The sequence below is a fragment of the Choloepus didactylus genome, chromosome 2 (genome assembly GCF_015220235.1).
Source record: "Choloepus didactylus isolate mChoDid1 chromosome 2, mChoDid1.pri, whole genome shotgun sequence".
NCBI lineage: Eukaryota > Metazoa > Chordata > Mammalia > Pilosa > Megalonychidae > Choloepus > Choloepus didactylus.
In genome coordinates, this window is record NC_051308.1 from 71,329,132 (window position 1) to 71,353,789 (window position 24,658).

At 35.2% G+C, this 24,658-nt stretch overlaps 1 pseudogene; it reads left to right on the forward strand.

The window, feature by feature from the left end:
* The first annotated feature begins 2,365 nt into the window (after positions 1 to 2,365).
* Positions 2,366 to 3,681, forward strand: LOC119516271 (annotated as a pseudogene).
* The last annotated feature ends 20,977 nt before the right edge of the window (positions 3,682 to 24,658 follow it).

The window sequence follows — 24,658 nt, forward strand, 5'->3', positions numbered from 1 at the left end:
GGGAATTCTGGTTTAGCACAGTCCATGCCTGTAACAGATTTTGATGGTATCTTGTAATTACCTATTACTACTGAAATGATTTAAGCTTTTGCCATATTGTGATGGGCCGAATGTAGTTTGTATATGGAAAGATCATGTTATTCTGAGGTCTACAGGATGGAATGTGCTGGTTTGGCTGTATTATGGCCCCCAAAATGCCATTATCTTTGATGCAATCTTGTGGAGGCAGATGTATTAGTGTTGATTAGGTTGGAACATTTGGATTAGGTTGTTTCCATGGAGATGTGACCTACCCAACTGTAGGTGATAACTCTGATTAGATAATTCCCATGGAGGTGAGGCAGAGTCCATTCAGCATGGATGTTAATTGGATCACTGGATTTGTATATAGGAATTCAGACATAAGGACCTCAGAGCAACTAAGAGTGCTACTTAAAAGAGAAGCTGCAGCTTACAGAGAACTTTTTGGAGACAGCCTTTGAAAGCATTTTGCTCCAGAGAAGCCAAAAGAGGACAAACACCTGAAGAGCAACATTTTGAAGAATGCATAGGAGCTGAGAGAAGAGCTGGAACACAACCCAGGATCAGCAGACACCAGTCACATGCCTTCCCAGGTAACAGAGGTTTTTGGACACCATTGACCATACTTCAGTGAAGGTACCCAGTTTGGGACACTTGATGGCCTTAGGACTGTTACTGTGTAATGAAATAAACCCCCTTTATAAAAGCCAATCCATTTCTGTTATTTTGCATATCAGCAGCATTAGCAAACTGGAAGAGGGAGCTCAAAAATTAATCTGTTATATTAGATACAGGGTACTTTTATGCAAGGATCCAACTGGCAGCAACCAGCAGCTAAGAGAATAAGGACACAATAATCAGCAAAACCAGAATAATAATGATGTAGAAAACCAAATGACAACAGAGCGAAAAGCTCTAAAGCAACTCAAGAAGGTTTGTTTTCAATTCATTTTAGATTTCAAAGGGCCTCAGTATGTGTATGAATTCCTTAAATAAATAGCCTCTTTTGAGTTGTCAAATGTGACATTTTCTGCCATTTTGCAAAAGTAGAAATTGCTCACTAGGGATGGAAGTCTTTGGTAATTTAAAGCTTAGAAACTGGTGTTTTGAGAATTGGACCTTCAATGCATGATGTCCTTGGAACATAAGTTTGGAGATGTCTGAGAACTTTTCCTCCCATGAAATAGGAAGATAAAAAGCATCTGAACAGTATTTCCCATATCTTAGGTGGCACTGATATCTAAGCAGCTTTTCTCATTTATTTCCAGGAAGTAGGTCATCTAAATTATGCAGATACTCTATCTTCCTGCAGCAGTAAACATGCTGTTCTAATCATCCTTGATTGCCTAAGTTTGCTGAAAAGAGATTATTCCCTTTCATTTACAACACACCATTTTGGGTCTCTGTGTTTTTATTACTTAGCACACTATTTAAAATATTGACTTTTATTTATAAATTAACATTTCAGATTAGCAATACCATAAAATTTATACTATCAAACTCCTCTGTCAATTACTGAGAGGTGAAAAATTGGGTCTGTTTATATACAATGTCATTATGATAAAACAAAACTGAGATTAAATTATAATGCTTACAATGATCTTCTCTACAATATTTATAATCTAGAGGTCAAAAGGGATAAACGAAAAACATTAGTTAAATAGCTAATTATTACAAGCAATGGACTCAGTCATTATACATACTATTTAAATGTAATTTGAAGCCAAATAATTAGTTATACATTTTATAGACTCTACGGTTTCAAATAATTGAGGGAACAACATGTATAGGGAAAAAATTGGAAGCAATCACACTAACATGTTATTCTCATTTACCAATGAACGATGGGATCATGAATAGTTTTTATGTCTCTTTATACATTATAGAACATTTCAAGTTTTTGTGAATATATAATTCCTTGATAACCAATCAGAAGTCAAAAGAACTTTAGAAACAATGAAAAAGAGCAACTAAAAATCCAACAATTAAAACTAAATTAATGCCTTAATTGCTTTTAAATAGCATCTACAGGATGATGAATTTCAGCTTGTATCCATTCCCCAGACTCCAGATCTAAATATCCAAATATCAATTTGGTGTTTCTGTTTGGATATCTAATAGTCATCCAACTTGCAACAAATACAAATCTGAGTTCTTAACACCCATCCATAAACAAGTTTATCTTGTGTTCTTGCCCATCTCAATTAATGTTAACTCCATTCTTCTAGCTGCTCAAGCCAAAAATCTTGTGGTCACTTCTTTTTCTACACTTTTCTCATATCCTGCATCCAGCCCATCAGCAAATGTTTATGGCTCTGTTTTCAAAATATAATCTAGGATTTCCATCATGGTGACTTCCATTTCCGGCTACAACTGCAGCGCTGTGTGTTTCCACAGCGCCAACAGCAACGCGGACCACGAAGGTTTTTTGCTGGGAGAGATGAAACAAGAAGTAATTGCAGACATTTGTTGAAGAACTTCCATGTGTGATGCATGTGGTAGGCATTGTGAAGAATATCCAGCTACTCATCTAGGAAACAGTAACATCTCTGGCTTCCAGGAGTGGGGATAAAACAGAAATCCATAACCATCAGCCTTGTTCAAAACTTTTTAGTTTTTATGACTACACAAGCAAAGTTGACGTAGAGAGTTTGGACAGGATTCTTAAAGATCGGAGAAAGAAAGTTACTGGGTGGTACAGATTTCGGTGAAACACACAGCAGCAGATGTCCTACAGAGAGCAGGTCATCCACAAGCAGCTCACCCGGATCCTCTGCGTACCCGACCCTGTCTTCTTTCTCTTCAGTTTCATCTCCACTACCAACAATTCTCCTCATGCTTTAGAATATGTTCTCTTTACACCAAATTGAAGGTATAATCAAAGGATATCACTTGCTATTCCCAACCCAGGCAAAACTAGCCAGCAGGAGTACAAAGTGTCTTCAGTGCCAAATACTTCTGAGTTATGCCAAAGTTATTAAAGAACATGGTACCACCTTTTTAAACAAGGATGGGGTAATGAAAGACATCAGGGCGATTTATCAGGTTTATAACGCACTTCAGGAGAAAGTACAGGCAGTGTGTGCAGATGTAGAAAAGAGTGAGTGAGTTGTTGAATCTTGTCAGGCAGAAGTGAACAAACTAAAAAGACAAATCACTCAAAGGAAAAATGAAAAGGAACAGGAAAGAAGATTGCAGCAGACGATGTTAAGCAAACAGATGCCACCTGAAAGTTTCGAACCAGTGTTCAGCCCTCAGATGCCCTATTCCGGGTTTGCGGCTGGAGGTGGAATTACACTTGGACATGCAGAAGCTGCAGATCCTCCTCCTCCTTATTCTGGTTTTATCCCAAACAATCAAGAAAGTACTTTAAGCCATTCTCGCATGGGAAGTAGTGTCATTATGCCTCGACCTCAAGCCGTGGGCTCCTCCAATTATGCTTCCACCAGTGCTGGACTGAACTATCCTGGATATGGAGCAGAACTCTTTCCTTCCCAAAGAGCAGCTGGAGACAGTGTTGATGAATCAGACAACAGCGATTATGAGAATTTGATTGACCCTACAGAGCCCTCTAATAGTGAATCCTCCCATCCGAGGGATTCACGGCCCACGACACATCCTGATGGACACTCCAGGAACACTCAGGCCTCCCAGATTTAACTGAACAAAAGAAAGTCTCCACTTAGCACTGTTTTTTCTAATTGCTTTTTGAGAGAGGTTTTCCTGGAGGACTTAATCTAGGGGGAAATCTGCTTTCTCAGATACCGTGACTGACTGCTAAGAGGACAGTCCTTGTGCACAGAACTTGTAGGAACCTTGCATCCACTGTCCTCACCTTCTGATGCAGTGTGCAGGTTTCACAACAGAATCATTAAGATAATCAAGTTGTACTAATTCTGGTGCAATCCATGGGTGTACTAGTAAATTTAGGCAAAGTAAAACTTACCAAATAAAACAAATTGGAAGTTAGAGACTAAGCACAATTTGTCTATAAGTGTTCAATAAATCAAAAACTTAGCTCTTGCACTATCATGCCTTGAAATTTACTTTTTCAAAGGGAAGTGAGTTCAGCAGCAGCCTTCAAAGAACCTTCTTTCTATGGTGAGCCAAATTCATTTTTTCCAGAAAAGAAATTTTGATAATTCCAGGAAGCCTGATTGGAACGAATTGAATATACCTTCTCTTGTCTGCATGACTTTGTGAGATTGAAAGAGAGGGCTTTGTTTCAACCTTTTTCTACTAGCCTGTTATGTATTGTCACTTAAAATGGTTGCCTTTTTAAAAAATTATAGAAATGCTAATTACTAGTAAGTAATCATACAAATAAATATGTCATAAATGAAGTATTTTTCTTTCGGTGGATTACAGTGACTACTGTGTTGCAGTAGCCACATTCATGGTCTCTTCTGGAGTCTCAAATGAAGGACACACAGCAGCAGGTAACAGAAAGGAGTTGTTAGGTACCAGTCCTGAGCTGATAATGAACAGATTCCAGACAGTGGATTTAGCTGAGCTGATACATAAGATATAACTCATTTAGATCTTCTGACAAATCCTAGTGTTGGTTTTATTTGTGGAGGAAAGACATTTAATAAATTGTTTGGGAATCTTGATGAATACAGATTCTTTTTGAATCTAATTATCAATACTTTTTTTTTTAAGTTGTCATTTGGGGGATGATTGTGGAAGGTGTAGAAACACTGTTGGGATGCACTTAGATTTTTATTTAATTACTACTTGTTTTCTAGCTTTGCCCAGAATGTGTGAAACCATGGCAATCTCAAGATGTTCATGCATTTGGGGTTCTTAGCTTGGAAATGGCAAGACCCACTATTTATGATGAGGTTAGCCCATGAAGTTAATCCTTTGGCAAGTAACTGTCTTTCCTTCAGACTAGATAAAACCTGTAAGAATAAGAAAATTGTTGGAGAGGCTTAAAATCTGAGTTCCAGATTGTAGTTTTATTTTATAGGAAAGAATTTTACTCACTGAGCTCTAGTTCCAATACTAAATTAAACAGTATAATATAGACTGAAAAATGAAATGCTCAAACTGCCATTCTTCAGATATCCACTCTATGTGGTCTGTATTTCGACTACTTTCCTGTTTTTGTTGGCCTTATACCACTGCCTTGTGATTTGAAATGTTGCAGACCTCTTTACCTGCAAATGTGTTCCAGTTTTTACCAGCTACCTAGCAGTTTCACCACCAGTTTGCTCCTTTGGACCCTTTGAGCTATGTAAGAAAGCAATCATTTGCTGAAAGTTTCTGTTTTGCCTGGGCCTGTGTTCCCACAATACACCCTGTAGCAACTCTCTCCACAGATATTCAGTGAACTATCTCTAGGTATGTATGTTTAGTTACCCTGTGTGATGTAGTAACATGGTCCACTAATGGACCAGGATTACAGGCTGGCCTTCCTGCAGCTATGGGACTTTGGGTAACTCAGTGAACCTTCCATGTGTCTGTCTGTTGTGAAGAGCTAAAGAAGTTGTCATGATGAGCACATGACAATATAGGGGCATTATATAAAGTGCAAGTTAATAATAATTTGGGGGTGTTTATAAGCATACCATACAGTAATTAGTTTCATAGCATATATCAGAGCATGTCAGTTTGCAATTCAATAAATATACTTCTCTAAAACTCATAATATACCTCGTATGAATAAAAATATGTTCAATGAATAATAAAATAAACAATATGGGTAGTTGAAAATATGTTAAAAACAGTCTGAGGTTATTTTTAAAATGCTTTCTATTTTAACTACCATAAACATTTTATATTAAATATGGTTCATGTTTGGACAAAATGTTTCTTATGAAACACAGATAAAGAACTTTATTCACAGGTGTTATATTGAAATAATGAAGACAACATCAAATTGTAATCTCTTCATTTGCCATGAACACTCCCTTTTTCTTTATTGTTATCTCATAGGATCTCTGAATCCATTGTCGAAAGCAAGTTTGATTCAATATTTTATATTCTTTTTGTCATGTCTCTAGCAATCAACAGCTTTGTGCCCTCCTCCCCCAACACACACACATATTCTCAGGTCTCAGTTGTACACATATGATCATAACATTTCCTTTGGGCCAGAAAAATATCAAAGCTAAGATTCAGCTTAGTTACAAAGCTTGTAAATACATCTCACATCTCAGTAACGGCTAAGGGTCATTTTGCAACCACAAGTAGTGACTATGATTAATGTAACTCTGGTTTGGTGACATAAAAATCAGAAGTGCTTTAGATTGCCTATTCCAGACAGTAATAGCAGTGGGTAACAGTAATGGGTAATAGGTTTATGAAACTAGATGTTCAGAATTATGGATAGACTTTTACATGTGGCTCAAAGAGAGGTGGATTTTGAAGTAAACATAAATTGCATTTCCTAAATATTCATAGAAAACAATGTTAAATTATTCAAACTAAACTCTAATTCACAATCACAAAGAGGGTACGACTTCAAAGCCCTCAGAAGACTGGCCTCATTTCAGTCACCAGCAACAAGTTTGGAGTTCTCAAGGCCATGCTCAGTTTTGAAAAACTGTCTACAAATTTGGAGGTTCCCATTCACTAGAAAGACTCACAGAACTCAGGAAAGTGTTTTACTTACAATTAGAAATGTATTATAGCAAAAGAATACAAATCAGCCAAAGGAAGAGACACACAGTGTGAATTCTGGGAAGGTTCCAAATGCAAAGCTTCCATCATTTTCATGATGTGTTAGCTTCCCTGTATATAATGGATACTCAAAGAATATTGCCAGAGTTTTCATTGAGGTTTCATTCTGGCAGCATTGGCAAACCAGAATAAGAAGGTATGAAAAAAGAGGAGAAATTCAAAATAAAGGGAGAAGAAACATATTAACAAAATATGTTTTGATAACAAAAGTAATCAATCTATATGGATGGTAATTTCATATCAAATAATATGTTAATAAAATCATGGCATGTCTGTAGAAATATGTTATTTTAAATCATATTCAGAAAAGGATTAAAATTTATAATTAACTTAAGCTAATCTATAAAAAGTAGATATAATAATTCCAAAAAGGAAGAGCATATATGTACAAGAAAGAAAACCAAACCTTAGAAAGAAGTGAAAAATTGTTACAGGAATGAATAAATGGAAATGAACTTCAACAAAAAATGTCTCTTAATCATGGCCACCTAAAATGTTAAAACAAAAAAGTATTTAATAAATCCCACAAAGCATATTCCCATCTATTCTGCCACATAATGGGGTAGCCAACTGCCAGTTACTTCCATCAGTCAAAGAAAAATGAAAGCCAGAGGCAGAGTGATTCTGGGTGATGCAGTACATGGAGATTTACTTCCTGGGACAGAGAAGAATAGCAGACCTAGAAGAACAATTCTTTCTTAGATGGTGGGTAGGGAGCAGGGACAATAACTCTCTGTTTTAAAGGACACATGTTTCTTTCATATGGAAGTGTATACTTCAATTTAAACTTTCTCACAAGGATTTCAATCATTTTTTTAATCCTTTTAGAACTAAAGTTGCCCCAGGTTACAATTACACAAATTCATCAGGACTCGGTGCTTCCTTCAGTGTTTTATTTTGTTTTGGTTTCCCTAATAGTTACAGCACTTGTAGACTTGTGAAATGGCTCTTTCTCTTAGCTTGTTTTCCCTCTAATGAATTTAGTTTACATTTGTAAAAATAGACTTCCCTTGAAGTATCTTTCTATTTTAAAATCTTGCCTCTTAAACTGTTTTCAGGAAGGGCATACTATAGTGTTTTAGATAAACTTCCTGTGACTTGTCTAGAAGAGATAGAAAACAGAAACCTGACTCTGAAAGGACAAAACTGTGCCTAGATTAGGTAGCTAGGATAGTCCTGAGATCGATGGCATATAATTTCCTGAGTGCCAGCCTCACATGAAGCCCTGGACCCAGTCTGGATATAGGAATTCTTGCATGAAGCTAGATGGGCCTTATTTGATTTCCTGGCTGCTGAAACAAATACCATGTAATGGGGTGGCTTAAACAATAAACAATAGGAATTTATTGGCTCACAGTTTTGAGGTTTGGAGAAGTTCAAAATCAATGCATCATCAAGGCCACGCTTTCTCCCAGAAGACTGTGGCATTCTGGGACTGGCTGCCAGCGATCCTCAACTTCTGACTTTTCATTCACATGGAAGTAAATATGACAGCCTCTCCTGGTTTCTCCTTTCACTTCTGTGTTTCTTTCACTTCTAGCTTCTGGCTGCTCCTTCTGTCTTTCTCCTCTGAGGTCCTCACTATAAGTAATTGGATTAAGACTTATCCTATTCAATTAGACTACACCTTAGCTGAAGTAACTTCATTGAAAGGTTCTATTTAAAAGAGTTTGAAATCACAAGAATGGATTAAGTTCAAGAACATGTTTGGGGGGGAGGGGAGCTTCAAGCTACCACAAGTCTTCTCCTGGCCTCATGGTTTTACCTTATGTCCTTGCTCACCTAAGGAGGCCATGGCCTCTGCTGGTGTTTAGTTCAGTATAAGACCAATCTTGGTTCTGACATGATAGGGATAGTTTCTTCCCTCACTCTTTTAGAGCTAATAAAATTGAAACTATTTATCATCCAAGATGTTGATGGTAAAAGGCTAAGGACCAAGAATCACCAGCAGCCAGCCCCAAAATGTCACAGTCTTTGGAAAGAAAGCCTTGCCCTGATGATGCCTTGATTTGGACTTTTTCCCAGCCTCAAACCATGAGTGCATATATTCTCATTGTTTAACCCAATCCATTTCATGGTATTTGCTTAAGCAGCCCAGGAAACTAAAACATCAGTGCAATAAGGCAAAAGAAAGAGGCATCAGTATTGAAAAATAAGATATGAAAGTGTCTTTGATCACAGATGACTTGATAGTCTATGTAGAAAATCCTAAAAAAAAAAAAAAAAAAATCTATAAAAGGCTCCTAGAACTAATAAATGAGTATAGCAAGATTGCAGGATACAGTCAATATATAAAAAATCAATTTTACTTCTCTAAGTTAACAATGACTATTTGGTATTCAAAAATTAAAAAGCTATATCTTTTAAAATAGCACCCCCAAAATGAAATATTCAGGTATGAATCTGAGCTAATTTTTCCTGTCTTTTTTTCTTTTTATTTCTCTCCGGAGAATACAAAGCCCCATGTTTGAGAAATTAACATATATGTATGGCTTGCTTGGTGTAGCATCTACTTTAGTATTACGCATAAATACCCTATAAATGTATTTACTAGTTATTATTGAAAATGGAAACTTACACAGCAGCATGTTTTGAGAGAACTGTACTTGATTTTAAGACAAGGTTTTACATGGTAAAAACTGTATACCAGTGAATGAATAGAAAGGGTATTTTCAAAGGAACTTAATAGACTACAAGTCAATTCTTGCTCTTTGCAAAATATAAGTTCACATTTGTTTCATCAGGTGGTTGAAGGAAAAAGTAAAAATTACATGGAAATTTTCAGATAATGTTTGTAAAGCACTACCATTTAAGTTCTGCTTACAAACAACAATGAAAAGCTTCTAAGTAGGCAGAGTTCAGTTATTATGAGCAGCTGTTCAATTTGACCAATATCAGCTATAAGCCTTTTATCGTCTTTATCTTTTCACATACTTTTTCTTAATGTTGTCAAGTTGAGAGCCCTGTTTTTCTCTGACATTCTGGTTAGAACTTCATGAGAACAATGAAAAGGCTGATGCCTCTAGAAGAAGAAATAAAAGGAAAATGTTAGCTAAGGGCCAAAACTGTGAATTGTATTTTCTATATCTCATAAAAATTAAAGAAAATGGAATAAGAGATTTATAATTACCAGAGAGAGATTATCCAACAAGCTCTTGTGCGTATGAACAGGTATATTGTTGTGACATTAAACAATAAGGAATTCAATGTGAGAAGGTGAAATGTGTCAATTTCCCAAGTAGAAATACTTTTATAAAAGAAGTGCCGTCAGCATAAAATATTACTTTAAAGACTTGACTTGAACAATAATTCTTCATTTCACAGGAAAATAGATCCAGATGATAAATATGGAAACCAATAATGAAATATCAGCAACAGGTAAGACAGAAAGAACAATAGAGGAAGAAGTGTATAGAAAGAAATATGATGAGGAAAAAAATAAAATGGGTGCTCAACTAGAGAACTGTGCCGGTTTGAATGTATTATGTCCCCCAAAATGCCATTATCTTTGATGCAATCTTGTATTGGCAGACAAATTAGTGTTGACTAGATTTTGGAATCCTGAGTGTTTCTGTGGAGATGTGCCCCACACAACTGTGGGTGATGACTCTGATTGGATAATTTCCATGGAGGTGTTACCTACCCATTCAGGGTGGGTCTAAATTAAATCACTGGAGCCATATAAATGAACTGACGAACAGAAGGAAATCAGCACAGCTGTGAGTGACATTTTGAAGAGGAGCTACAGCCAAGAGGTACACTTTGAAGAATACACAGGAGCAGAGAGGGGAACTGCGGTTTACAGAGACATTTTGGAGATGGCCTTTGAGAGCAGACTTTTGCTCCGGAGAAGCTAAGAGAGAACAAACACCCCAAGAGCAACTGAGAGTGGCATTATGGAGAGAAGCTGAAGCCTAGAAAAGAATGTCCTGGGTGAAAGCCATTTTGAAACCAGACCTCTGTAGCAGATGTCAGCCACGTGCCTTCCGAGCTAACGGAGGTTTTCCAGACACCATTGGCCATCCTCCAGTGAAGGTACCCTTTGTTGATGGATACTTTATGGCCTCAAGACTGTAACTTTGTAACCAAATAAACCCCCTTTATAAAAGCCAATCCATTTCTGGTGTTTTGCATTCTGGCAGCACTGGCAAACCAGACAAGAAGGTATGAAAAAAGAGGAGAAATTCAAAATAAAGGGAGAAGAAACATATCAACATATAACAAAAGTAATCAATCTATATGGATGGTAATTTCATATCAAATAATATGTTAATAAAATCATGGCATGTCTGTAGAAATATGTTATTTTAAATCATATTCCGAAATGGATTAAAATTTGTAATTAACTTAAGCTAATCTATAAATAGTAGATATAATAATTCCAAAAAGGAAGAGTGCATATGAACAAGAAAGAAAACCAAACTGTAGAAACAAGTGAAAAATTGTTACAGGAATAAATAAATGGAAATGAACTTCAACAAAAAGCATCTCTTAATCATGGCCACCTAAAATGTTAAAACAAAAAAGTATTTAATAAATCCCACAAAGCATATTTTCCCATCTATTCTGCCTCATAATGGGGCAGCCACCCACCTGCTTAATCTAGGAAAGGCCGAAGGATAAATTTGGACTCCTATTCTGCCTCACTCCTTTTCCCTTCCCAATGTAAGAGAAGTCATTGGTTTGTACCTATTCAGGTTTTATGGAGCCTGATGATTATGTAACTTGAGAGATCTTTTTTAAGAAATAGAACACAAATTTAGGAATAAACATTAAGTATGAAAAAATGTATTTTATTTGAGAATCAGAAAAAGTATAACAATTGCAAAATTGCAAAAGCAGACAAATATCAGAAACATCAAGAAATCCATTAAAACAAGATAATAATTTATTAATCAAATATCTGACATTTCTTGCCTTTTCTCCTACTTTTTTATATGTATCCCTTAAATCAATTCATCATATGGCATATATTTTGTAAAGAGGAAATAGAAAGTCGGTAAGTCTCTCCTTCTAGCTTTGTGGATCAAAATTTGTTTTCAATAGATCAGAACAAGACTTTATTGATAATATATATATTTAAAGGCTTGTTGTCAAATCTCAGAAAGCTTCTATGAATTTTCTTTCTCATACAAGATTTTTAGATATCCTGTTATTTTTGTTGTACTGCTATAGGGTTTTGCCTTCAAACAAACAAAAAATTCTGATAAATTAGATTTCACACAATTCCTGTCCAGGTTCTCCAAGAAGCAGATGCCTAGGTGGGATTAAATATGCAAGATTTTTTTTTTATGGGAACAGCTGTAAGAGAAAATAGGGAAGGAGCCATCATTAGGTAATGATGCAAGTCTGACTCCAAGTGAAGAGAGAAGAAAGGAAGAAAGAAGAAGCCTCTTAAAATGCAGTGGAATTCTAAGTTCAGCAAGGCCATTAGGGAGTCCTCAGACCAAAGGTGCTTGTTAGAGGAGTCCTGCATCTCCCAGGAGTGGATCTACTTTAGTATGCCTGCCGCACTCAGTCATCAGCTGGGAGCAACCTGGGGGAAATTAGGTCTGGCTTAAATAATGCAGTAGATTTCAAAGCATAACAACTGGCTGCTCAGTTAATTATGGCCCCTGCAATTGCAGCTCTGAAGATCACAATCTCATGGCCACCACAAAGCCCATCCGCAAAGGAAAAAATAGATACATGGTTCATTTTTAATTGTCTCTTCATATATATTCCTGAAAGAACAGACTTTCTATTTTTAATAGATTGTACATTGTAGGAAAACAAATCCTCTATTTACTGTGTGTGTATATATATATATATATATATACTATATATATAGTACATTGTATATATAGTGTGTGTGTATATATATATATATATATATATATATATATATATACTCTCTGCATATATGAAAATTTGAAGAAACAAGAAATTTATGATAAGGAGACAAAGACTGAAAGAATAGAAAACAAATTTAAAAGCAAATATAAATTATTTTTTAATGATTGAAAAATTATTTTATAGCTATATACATATTCAAATATGACCATTAAAGAAGCAAACTTCATCACATAATGGGTCATTTGAAATGACATTGAATAACATTTGAGAAATTAGTAGAACTGTGTTGGAATGGAATTTAACAATGATCTAAACCAAGCTCTCACTTTATGCAATGATATCCACTATAACTTCTCTGACAAATTGACATCCAAACTCTTCTTGAGCTCAGAACAACTTTCTGAACACAGAGATTACCAGTTACTACTGTTGTTTGCTTCAGGAGAAATTTGAGTAAATCCTCAATATTTATCTTTATATTCATATGTAACCATCTCCCTATAAAAGTTTAAATAAAGCCTCTCTTAGAGACTGAGAAATAAAATGGCTTACCCTGTAAGACCACTTCTATACCTAGGAATGTATATGATAAAGGAAGAGAAAGTCAGAATATTGTGAATGCAAACTTGGGAGCTTTATTTCTATAGAATATTTCTATAGATAAAGTTTAAAGCTCAGAAATAAAATGAAGTCTTAAAGGAAACTCTAACAAAAATAAGACAACTTTTTCAAAAGATGTAAAAGATATATAAAACATATGAGTCTCACAGATGTGGCCCTCTGTCTCTACCTAAGCCAACTTGAAAGGTGAAATCACTGCCCTCCCCGCTACATGGGATCAGACACCCAGGGGAGTGAATGTCCCTGGCAACGTGGAATATGACTCCCGGGGAGGAATGTAGACCCAGCATCGTGGGATGGAGAACATCTTCTTGACCAAAAGGGGGATGTGAAATGAAATGAAATAAGCTTCAGTGGCAGAGAGATTCCAAAAGGAGCTGAGAGGTCACTCTGGTGGGCACTCTTACACACAATATAGACAACCCTTTTTAGGTTCTAAAGAATTGGGGTAGCTGGTGGTGGATACCTGAAACTATCAAACTACAACCCAGAACCCATGAATCTCAAAGACAATTGTATAAAAATGTAGCTTATGCGGGGTGACAATGGGATTGGGAAAGCCATAAGGACCACACTCCCCTTTGTCTAGTTTATGGATGGATGAGTAGAAAAATAGGGGAAGGAAACAAACAAACAAACAAACAGACAAAGGTAGCCAGTGTTCTTTTTTACTTTAATTGCTCTTTTTCACTTTAATTATTATTCTTGTTACTTTTGTGTGTGTGCTAATGAAGGTGTCAGGGATTGATTTAGGTGACGAATGTACAACTATGTAATGTTACTGTGAACAATCGAATATACAATTTGTTTTGTATGACTGCGTGGTATGTGAATATATCTCAGTAAAATGAAGATTCAAAAAAAAAAACCTTACTGATTAGAAAATAAATTATATTGACTTTAGCTCAAAAAAAAAAAAAATGAGTCTCCATTTTTAATTACTAACATTCCTGACAACTATAAATCATGGCTACTTGTGATTGTCCATCTTAATATATGCTCATTGATTTGCTAGTTACATTTTTAAGCAATAATAATTTATGGTAAGAAATCCTCCTTTCTGAAAATATCATAAACACTCAATAGCTTCAAGAAAATTAAATTTAATAATGTGTTCGGGCATTTGTTTATACAACCTAAGGCTGGAATTTCTAAGAAGTAGTCTTATTCCAGAAGCAAAAATTCTGAATGAGACTGAAAGATGCGTACTGTAACCAGTGCTTTTGTTTATTTATTTTATCACAAGAATAATATTTAAAACACTCTTTAATGAACTCAAAACCATTATGGAAGACGATATTGTCTAGGGTACAAAAGGTGAAGAGAAGAATAATATATTATTTCACCAAACATCATGAATGCCATTTGAATTGATTAATATACACAACTGAATGAATTACATCATTAAAACATTAACATATTAAAGCAAAGGATTGTCAGTATATGTAGATATTTGATAATTACAGAATACTACCAAGTATTTTGTGTTCAGATCTGCATAGGTCTCATTTATTTGGATTTGCCTTGGTCTCACCAAAATAATGGCAGGTTAAGAGAGTTTATCCTCGATTTCTGTGGTGGTTTAGAGCTATGTACCCCAGAATAAGCATGCTCTTAAGCTGAACCCATTCTTGTGATATGAACACTTGTAAATAGGATCTTTTGATGAGGCTTTTCCAATAAGGTGTGACCCAGGGTGGGCCTTAATTGTATTACTGAAGGTCTTGTAGGGAACGTCACAGAAACAGAAAAAAGCCAGAAGGAGTAGCCAGAAGCTGAACATCAATGGAATTTGAAGAGAAGACAGAAGCCAGGAGAGGCCACCATGTCTATTGCCATGGCACAGAAAACCAAGGACGAACAATCTCTGGTAGCCATCCCAGAAAGCCCAAGTCTTCTGGAAGCAAGTCTTAAGGAAGCCATGGCTTTGGACTTCTAGCCTCAAAACTGTGAGCCAATAAATTTCCATTGTTTAAGAAGCCCATTGCATGGTATTTTCTTCAGCAACAAGGAAACATTACAAAGTACTCAAAAATAAAATTTTTGACTATAGGTAGATGACTGAAAGGTAGAGAGAGCAAAAGAGAAAGAGAGAGAGAGATGGTTATGGATATATAGAGATAAATATAGTCATAGAAATAGGTGTAGGTGTGTATTTAGATGCAGATGATGCAGGTATAGATGTACATACATATATGCATAGAAGTTGCAAGTAGTTTCTGGATTAATTTAAATAGTCAGCCAACCTCAGTTTTACCTCTTACATTCATATAGTTCAATTACATAAAGCATTTCTTCATATCCGAATTTTATAAATGAAACCAAAACCCATCACATTATTGCTGGATATAAAATTTGAATATCCATACAGCCTTCATCAGCATGAATTTAACTGGAAAGAAGTGAAATCTTGGAATCAGAATTTACTCTTTCTTTCTAAGCATCTGCGCTGATTTGAAGCTATGTACCCCAGCAAAGGCCATATTCTTTTAATCCATTCCTGTGGGTGCAGACTTATTTTGGGTGGGACCTTTTGGTTAGGATGTTTCAATTGAGATGTGACCAACCCAACTCAAAGTGGGTCTTAATCCTTTACTGAAGTCCTTTATGAGAAGATAAATAGCAGAAACAGCCAAGAGAGCTTAGAGAGAAAAGCCCCAGAGATGCTAAGAAAGAGAGGACCCACAGAAGCTCAGAGAGGCAGCCACTGGAACCAGAAGCTGAAAGAAATGAGACCCATGAGCAAAAGACAGCAGGTGCTGGCCATGTATGTGCCTTGCCATCTGACAGAGGAACCCCAAATGCCAGCAGCCTGTCTTCAGAGTCCAGGTATCATCCTGTTGTTGCCTTAATGCAGGCATTTTCATGGCCTTAGAACTGTAAATTTTAAGTTAATAAATTCCCATGGTAAAAGACAATGCATTTCTGGTATATTGCATTCCAGCAGCTTTTTGTTTTTTATTTCTCTTTCTGATTATTATAGCACATGTGAAGTGCTCCTTAAAGTTGGGTCTCAAAACATCAACAACTAAACAAGAAAACTTTCATAGCATCTCTCCACACATTACTTTGAGATCAACATTCTTAAGAGTGTCTCTCCCAGCAACTATCCATTATAAACACACACACACACACACACAAACACATACATAAAACTTTTGTCTCCTTGGACTATTTCCCTAAGCTATTTCACCAGAAGCAGGGGCTTGCTTATATTTCACTAGGTAACCTATTTTATCTTACTTAGGAACATTGGCAATACCAGAAAAGATAGTATTTCTCTAAATGATCCTCCTGTCCAGTATAAGCATAACTTTTTCATTATAATCTTACATTTTCTGAACAGTGAACACTGGTATAATTTATGCTTCCTTTTTTTCAATATAAGTGGAGAGGAGATGAAATAATATTCCGCAAAGAAAATTCCCAACATACAGACTAAAACTAGCTTTACTCTTCCTGAGCTGAACACAATTATATAATCAGAAGATTGTATTTAACACACATCTTTTACAATAGAGAATTCATCAATTCCATCACTTCAGCAAAGAAGGGCTTGGAAAAGTGATGTGCTAAGCAAGAGAACTGAATCTTCTGTTCAAAACGAAACAAATGTCCACAAAATAAAATATATTGTTCTGACTGATTTCAGGTCATACTTAAAACTGTTCCACTAGAAAAGATTATTTAGAAAGTTGTTTGAGTAGAAAAATTCTGAAATGCATATCTTGGTTTCACCTAAGTACTGATTTTACCAAAGAAAAAAGAAATAAAACAAAGTAGCTTATTAGTATATTATTATTTAAATAAAAGAATAGTCTATGCTTAAATATTTCACTTTAAATTGAATATTTATTTGGTGAGCATGAATAGTAGATAGTAGCTATCTTTTTTAATATGTTTAAATAGCTTCAAAATATCCATTAAAATAATTAAGAATGAGGACAGAAGACTAGGTAGTTATGGTGACACATTTTTGAAGAGTAACTAAATTCTTTTAAAAGTGGAAGAGGGATATACAACCTAGATGTGTATGAGAAATATACCAATTTCAATTATAGCATGATTCAAAATTAAATTAACTTCTTTGTCTAAATTCTCATCCAAAGTTAAATGTGATAGTGCATTAGGCCCCTAGAAGTGTAACTGGGAAACAGCAAACATTCAATAAATGTTAGCTATTATTAATATTGTTATTCCAGGTTTTAAATTCCTCTAATCTTGATTTTTCTCATATTCAAGTTATTTGCAAAGAAAAATGCTTACTGGAATAAATCCCTTCATAGATTGAAACCTATGACAATGTGTTCATTCAAACCCAAATGTTTCATTCATATGTCATTCATTCAATTTTTTCCAATCTTCCCTCACTATTTTCTTCTTCCAAATTGCTACTGATTGCTTATTTTGTGAAAAGTACTTTTTTAGATTATGATGATACAAAGATAATATGACTTTTGATGTAATAACATGGAAATATACTAGGAACAGCACAAAGACTGCTTTGAATATGAGACATAATTTATCATCAGTACCTAATTTGATCAAATTTTCCTCATAATAAACCACATATTATTTTTATATAATTGGAAATGCTTTACCTTCAAATTTCTCAGCATTACCTGTCTTGCAAGCATAATTCCCCATACAACTGAAAGAGACAAATAATGGAAAGATTTCTCTTTAGTTGCCATCACATTTTAGGTGCCCTACATGCTATGCTGCTTGTTTCCATTTGGATATATAATTACTAGGCCTATGTTTCTCTTTCTTCCACTGCTTTATGAAATGGATTCCATAGTTAAGGCCTTTTTCAAATTAATCAGTACAAACTCAGATCAGCTTGGCAAGAGCCTGAAGCAAAATAGAAAGAAGAAATTAAGTTGGAAACCATCAGTCATTTAATTGTTAACTTTCTATTACTGGACAGTTTCTAATTATAGCTTGCTGTCAATTGCCTGGTTATTCTCATCACTTACTTTCCCATTATGTCTAGAGCACTCTCTCAGTTATGAAAGACGTGTATGCCAAAGGTTTTTGTTTAATAACGGATAATTGAACTTCAGGTATTAATTGTTTCATATACAATTATACCACAGGATCAATAGCAATTTAATGAACCTCATCTGGTCTGTGAAATAGTTATAAATTATTCACATCTGAAAATGAACAGAGTTAAGTTCTTAAAGGCTTTAAGGTCACATTTTAAAATACATTACTAGACTATGATTTTTTTTTTTTAATCTGAATGATCTTTACAAAAAGATCTCGCACTTGTGTATTTGGGGCATCTGATCAAATACTAAATTATCAAATATGCTATTTTAAATGGCTTAGTAAATCTATTATAAAATACAAATTGTTTTGCTATTTAAAATTTTTTGAAGCATATTAATGAATATTTCTATTACAGTTAACCTGTCTAAAAGGCAGACTTTCATTTTTCTTATTTATATGCTAAATCCCTAGAGGATCTAGAAAATTTAAAAATAGGCTGAATGAATGTCTTTTACTTCAAAATTAAATTAGTTCAGGTAATAATATTTTTGTGCATCTCCAGGTAATATATGTAAGTTTTTAGAACAATATTTCCAGAGATAATACATGAGAGAGGCAGATATTATAATAGTAATTATAGCCTTTAATAGTTTCTAGAGCACTGATTAAGAGAACTGATGTAAAGTTCAATTTCTTTTATGCATTACCTTTTAATAGACCAAGCTCTAAGACCACATATTCAAATTTATTCAAAGAAGAGTAATCACAGCTTATTAGTATGATCTTACATACATTATAAATTGAAATTTTTTTTTGTCTTTCACTATATTTGCCTTAATTAAACCATAAACACATGAAAAAATCAGATGTATAGAAGACAAATAAATTTCTGAGTTGGAAATTTAAAATAGGGTATTCTGGACTTAAATTCAAAATAAAAGAAATTCACAAATGGACACTAACTTTATGATGAAAGAAAAAATTACAGAATATTTTCAACAAATATAGGGAACTCTCTTAATAATTATTTTGATAAATATTATAAATATAGGCAGAATGGCAATTACATGTAAAATTACCTCATTAAAATTCTGTCATAATGTAAATATGTACTATCCAAACTTATAAATAAACTTTTAGCACATATTACAAGGAAAACTTTGAATAAAATACATCTTTGGAAGGGGAAATAACCTTAAGATATCTAGGACACCCTAGTGATGTCTTCATTAATGTATGCTTTTATTTTTATTTCCACAGAAAAGGATCATGATGGTTATTTTTATTTCTGACATTTAAATATTCAAATATATTAATCAAGACTTGAAATTTAAGCACATGGTAAAAATATAAGGATGCATTAAATTATTCAAATCTACTTTGATAGTCTTTACTTTGCAGACCAAATTTGTTCTTAGTAGTTAATGCTTTCTTTAAAATGTTTTTTTAAATATTTCTTGTTATATTAGTAGTATTTATATATTTAATTGCATAGGGAACAATTTAACTTTTTCAAATACATATGATTGGTGGTAAAGTTACAATTTGTATGAACTATCAGTGTCTATTAAAAAATTTTTGTTTATACATATATATTTTGAAATGAGTCCATTTTCATATTCATTGGAAATATATATTTAATATGTAAGGCTCTATGATTTGTGAACACTATTTTTATATAATGCATTGCCAAGTAATATTCTTCCCTTTGAACATTTATAAAACTAGAGCTCACAAGCAAAATGAATTTTAATATTTATTGGAATTTTTTTTCAAAGGAACTGGGAATGCATTACGTATTCAGCAGAAAAAAATTGACATAAATTATGTAACTTAAAAGTGTTAAAATACAAAAGTTTTTTGTTTGTTTGTTTACTTCTAAATCTTTAAATACTTTCTACGCATTGTTTAGATAAAAGTCTTTAGGGGATAAGGGGCAAATAGACGGATCAGTTAGGAGGTATATCAAGTGAGAAATGATGATGGCTTGAGTTAATGTGAAGGAAATTAAAAGACAAAAAGGAATCTGTGGATACATTTGAAGGTCAAAAAGCAAGAGTTTCTGCCACGTCGGGTAAAGAGTGTGAGAAAATGGGAAGAGACAATGATGAGTCCAAAATTTCTGTTGTGGGCAAGTGGAAGGATGAATTAAGTAAAATGTAGATGATAGCAGGTAGAGCAGGTAAGGGCAGGAGGAGATCAGGAATTCAGTTTTATAAATATTAATTTTGAAGATATCACATAGATGGAAAATCAGTCTGCATTTCAAGGGAGAGGTCTAACTGGGAGATGTAAATTTGGAGGTGTCAGTTTATTAATGATATTTGAAGCCATGAGTGAGGATCAAACCCTGCGACACTGCTAGTCAGGGAAAGGAGAAATTACAAAAAGAAACCAAGGAGGAATAAACTGAAAAGAATCAAGCAGTGAAGTAGAAAGAAAACCAAGAATATGGAATTGTGAGAGTCAAGTAATGAAATTGTTTCAAGGAAAAGGGAGGGATTAATAATAACAAATGTTGCTTATAGTTTAAGAGAGATGCAGATTGAGCATTGACCATTGGATTTAGCAAGATGGATGTCACTATTGACCTCGACAAGAGTAATTTCAGTAGATTGAATGTGGTTGATGCTGGATTAGAATGGGTTTAAGAAAAAATGGGAGCATGGGATTTATAGAGAGACAGAGACAGAGAGATACAAGGCTTTTCCAAGGTAGGAATAGAAATATGAGAGAGTAGTTTGGCAGGTTATATCAGGACAAGAAAATATTTTATTTATATATTTATATGCAGATAGAAATGATCTAGTAAGTAAGGAAATTAATGACTTACAAGAGGGGGAAGAAGAGAAGAAGGAGGTGGGAAGAAAGAGTATATGGGTAGAGATGCTAGTAGGCAGAGAAAAAGAGTTCAAAGTAAGGTCATTGCCTGAATATTAGAATGGAGAATGAGGTATAAGAGACAAAATGAAATTAGGGTGAATGAATATGGTGAATATATGAATAGAAAAAAAAAATGAAATATATGATTTTCCAGGAAGTGTTAAGGCTTATTTGATGTTTCATAATTAGAAAAGTAAAATATAGTCATCTATATGGTTTTGCCATAATAATTCATTTTTCCAGGTGAAGGCGCAGAATAGATAAAGGCCTGGATTCAAACAGTACTAGCTTCATCAAAGAAGTACAACAAAATGAGAGATGAGGGATGTCAAGATATATGCAAGGTAGTGATAATAGTGGCTGATCCTGGAATTTAATCTTTCTAAAGAGGAAAGAGAGGGTATCATAGGCTAAATGATTTAAAGTCATAGCAAAATAGCTATGAGATTAATGGGTTGGAACTCCTTGGCAATTGAAGAATTATTACATTTGGAAGAGTAGAATAAGTTACTTGGAAAGATAGGTTATAATAGTGAGAGTAGGGTCATAAACTAAAGAGATTTTGAAGAGTTTGCAGTGAATAGTAATTTCAAATCCAGTTCATGACTATAGAACTGTAGTAGGTTTGAATTATGTACTCCAGAAAGAAACGTGTTCTTAATCCTAACCCATTCCTCTGAGAATGAGGTCATTGTAAATAGAACCTTGTGAAGATTCCATTTTCAGTTAAGGTGTGGCCAGCTGGATCAGGATGGATCTTAATCCTATTATGGAAGGCCTCATAGAGAAAGCCACAGAGCGAAAGCCACCAGGGAGGAATAGAAGTCAGCAGGCTTCTATTGCTGGAAGTCAACAGAACCCAGAAGAGAAAGAAGACAGCATTGCCATATGCATTGCCAGGTGACAGAAATGGCAATCACTGACAGCCAGCCCCAGAATACCACAGTCTTCAGAGAGAAATCATAACCTTGCTGGTGTCTCAGTGTTGGGCTTTTCCTAGTCTAAAAACTGTTATCTAATAATTCCCTGTTGTTAGGCCAAACTGATGTAGAATATTTGTTTTAGCACCTAGGAAACATATAGTTTTTTGTGGCAGAAAGTGGGGTACTTCTATTACAAATACCTAAAAATGTGGAAAGAGCTTTGGAATCAGGCAATGGGTAGAGGCTGGAAGAATTGTGAGATGCTTGATAGAAAAAGCCTTGATTGCTTTGAAAAGACTGTTGTTAGAAACATGGGCATTAATAGCACTTATGACAAGGCCTTGGAAGGAAATGATAAATGTGTTACTGGAAACTGGAGGAAAGATTATCCTTGCTATAAAGTATCAGATAAATTGCCAAAATTGTGTCCTGATATTGGATTGAAAGTAGAACTTATAAACAATGATATTGTATATTTAGCTAAAGATATTTCCAACCTAAGTGTGGAAAGTGCCTACTGGTTTCACTTTGCAGGATGAGAGGAAAGGGATAATTTGAGAATTAACTCATAAGCAAAAAGGAACCAGAAATTTATGATTTTGAAATTCTCAGGTTATCCAGAGAGTATAATTTGTGACTGGGGTAAGAAGCAGATCTATCAGGGACCTCTCTGAGCTTTTCTGAGGGGTGAGTCTCCAGGGAACAAGTTTCCATGTGAGGGTTTAATTAGGAACCTTTTGCTAGAGAGAGTATGGCTGAAAAAAGATCCAGTCAGTCATTTTAGTGGAAGTTAGGATTGGAAATGCAGTTACCCAGTAAGGATCTGTGGAAACTCCTTTTGTCTGATGGTCTGAATCCCCTTGAACTACATGGAAAGCTGACAAGAATTTTATGAAACTTATATGGGCAGAATCACTGCAAGCCTGGACTGAAAGGGAGAAAGAAAGGGCAAAGTGACTGTGGTGGTCTGGAGCTGAACATACCCAAAAATATATGTTCTTAAACATGATTCTATGGGTATGAACCCTACATAAGTAAGACTTTTTGATGTAGTTACTTCAGTTAAGGTGTGATCTAACTCAGGATGGGTCTCAATCCTATTATTGGAGTCCCATATAAACAGAATGAAATCCAGGCAGAGAGAAAGACACTAGAGAAGTAGCCAGAAGCTGGACATCAGCAGAACCCTGAAGAGAAAGGATAGACCAGGAGACACCACCTCATTCGTTGCCAGGTGACAAGCTAAGGACAAAGGATCACCATCATCCAGCCCCAGAATGCCACAGTCTTTGAGGAGAAAACATCACCTTGATGATTCCTTGATTATGAATATTTTCCTTACCTTGAAACCATGAGCAAAAAATTTCCATTGTTTAACATAATCTGTTTCATGGAATTTGCTTGAGCAGCCCAGAAATATATAACAGTGAAGGAAGAATGATGTGTCAGTTTGGATATAATTATGTCCCCCACAATGACATGATCTTTTAATCCAATCTTGTGGAATATTTGGATTAGGGTATTTCCATGGAGATGTGACTCACCCAACTGTAGGTGATACTTCTGATTAGATTATTTCCATGAGATATGTGGTCCCATCCATTCAGCATGGGTCTTGATTCGTTTACTGGAGCCATGTAAGAGCTCAGACAGAAGGAGCTCAGTAATGCAGCTGAGAGAGACATTTTGGAGATGGCCATTGAAAGCAGAATTTGCTGGTGCTTTGGAGATGCTAGCCAAGAGTTTGCTGTGGAGAAGCTAAGAGAAGACAAAATGCCCCAAGAGCAATATTTTGGAGGATGCCGTTTTGAAACATACCTGGGAGCAATGGAAGATGACACCAGCCATGTGCCTTCCAGCTGACAGAGTTTTCCAGACACCATTGGCCATTTCTCAGTGAAAGAACCTAATTGTTGATGCCTTAGTTTGGACACTTTTGTGGCCTTAAGACTGTAACTTTGTAACCAAATAAAACCCTCTTTATAAAACCATTCCATTTCTGGTATTTTGCATAAGAGCAGCATTAGCAAATGAGAACAGATTTTGTTATCAGGAGTGGGGTGCTGCTGAGTTTACAAATACCAAACATATTGGGACAGCTTTCTAAATGTGAAAGGGGAAGATTCTGGAAGAATTGTGAGGAGCTTGATAGAAAAGGCCTAGACTGCTTTGAAGAGACTGTTAGTAGAAATATGGACTCTAAAGTTACCTTTGATGAAGCTTTAAATAGAAACGATGAATGCGTCATTGCAATCTGGCAGAAAGGTGATCCTTGCTTTAAAGTGTCACAGAATTTGGCAAAATTGAGTGCTGGTGTCAGGTAGAAGGCAGAATTTGAAAGTAACAAGCTGGGATACTTAGCTGAAAAGATCTCTGAACTACATGTGGGAGATGTACCCTGGTTTCTCCTTGCAGCTTATAGTAAAATGTGAGAAGAAAGACATAAGCTGAGAAATGAACTTTTGGGTTCAAAGAAACCAGAAACCGATCGCATGGAAAACTCTGGGCTTCCAGAAAGTGAATCCCCCGTGGCTACAGCCCCGTGTGATGATATAACCAAACATGGAAACTGATGGCCATTTCAGCACAAGCCAGGATTGGAGATAGAGTTATCCAGAAAGGATTTATGGAAAGTCCTATTGTCTGACAGTTTTGAATCCTGTAAGCTGCACGCCAAGTCAACAAACTTT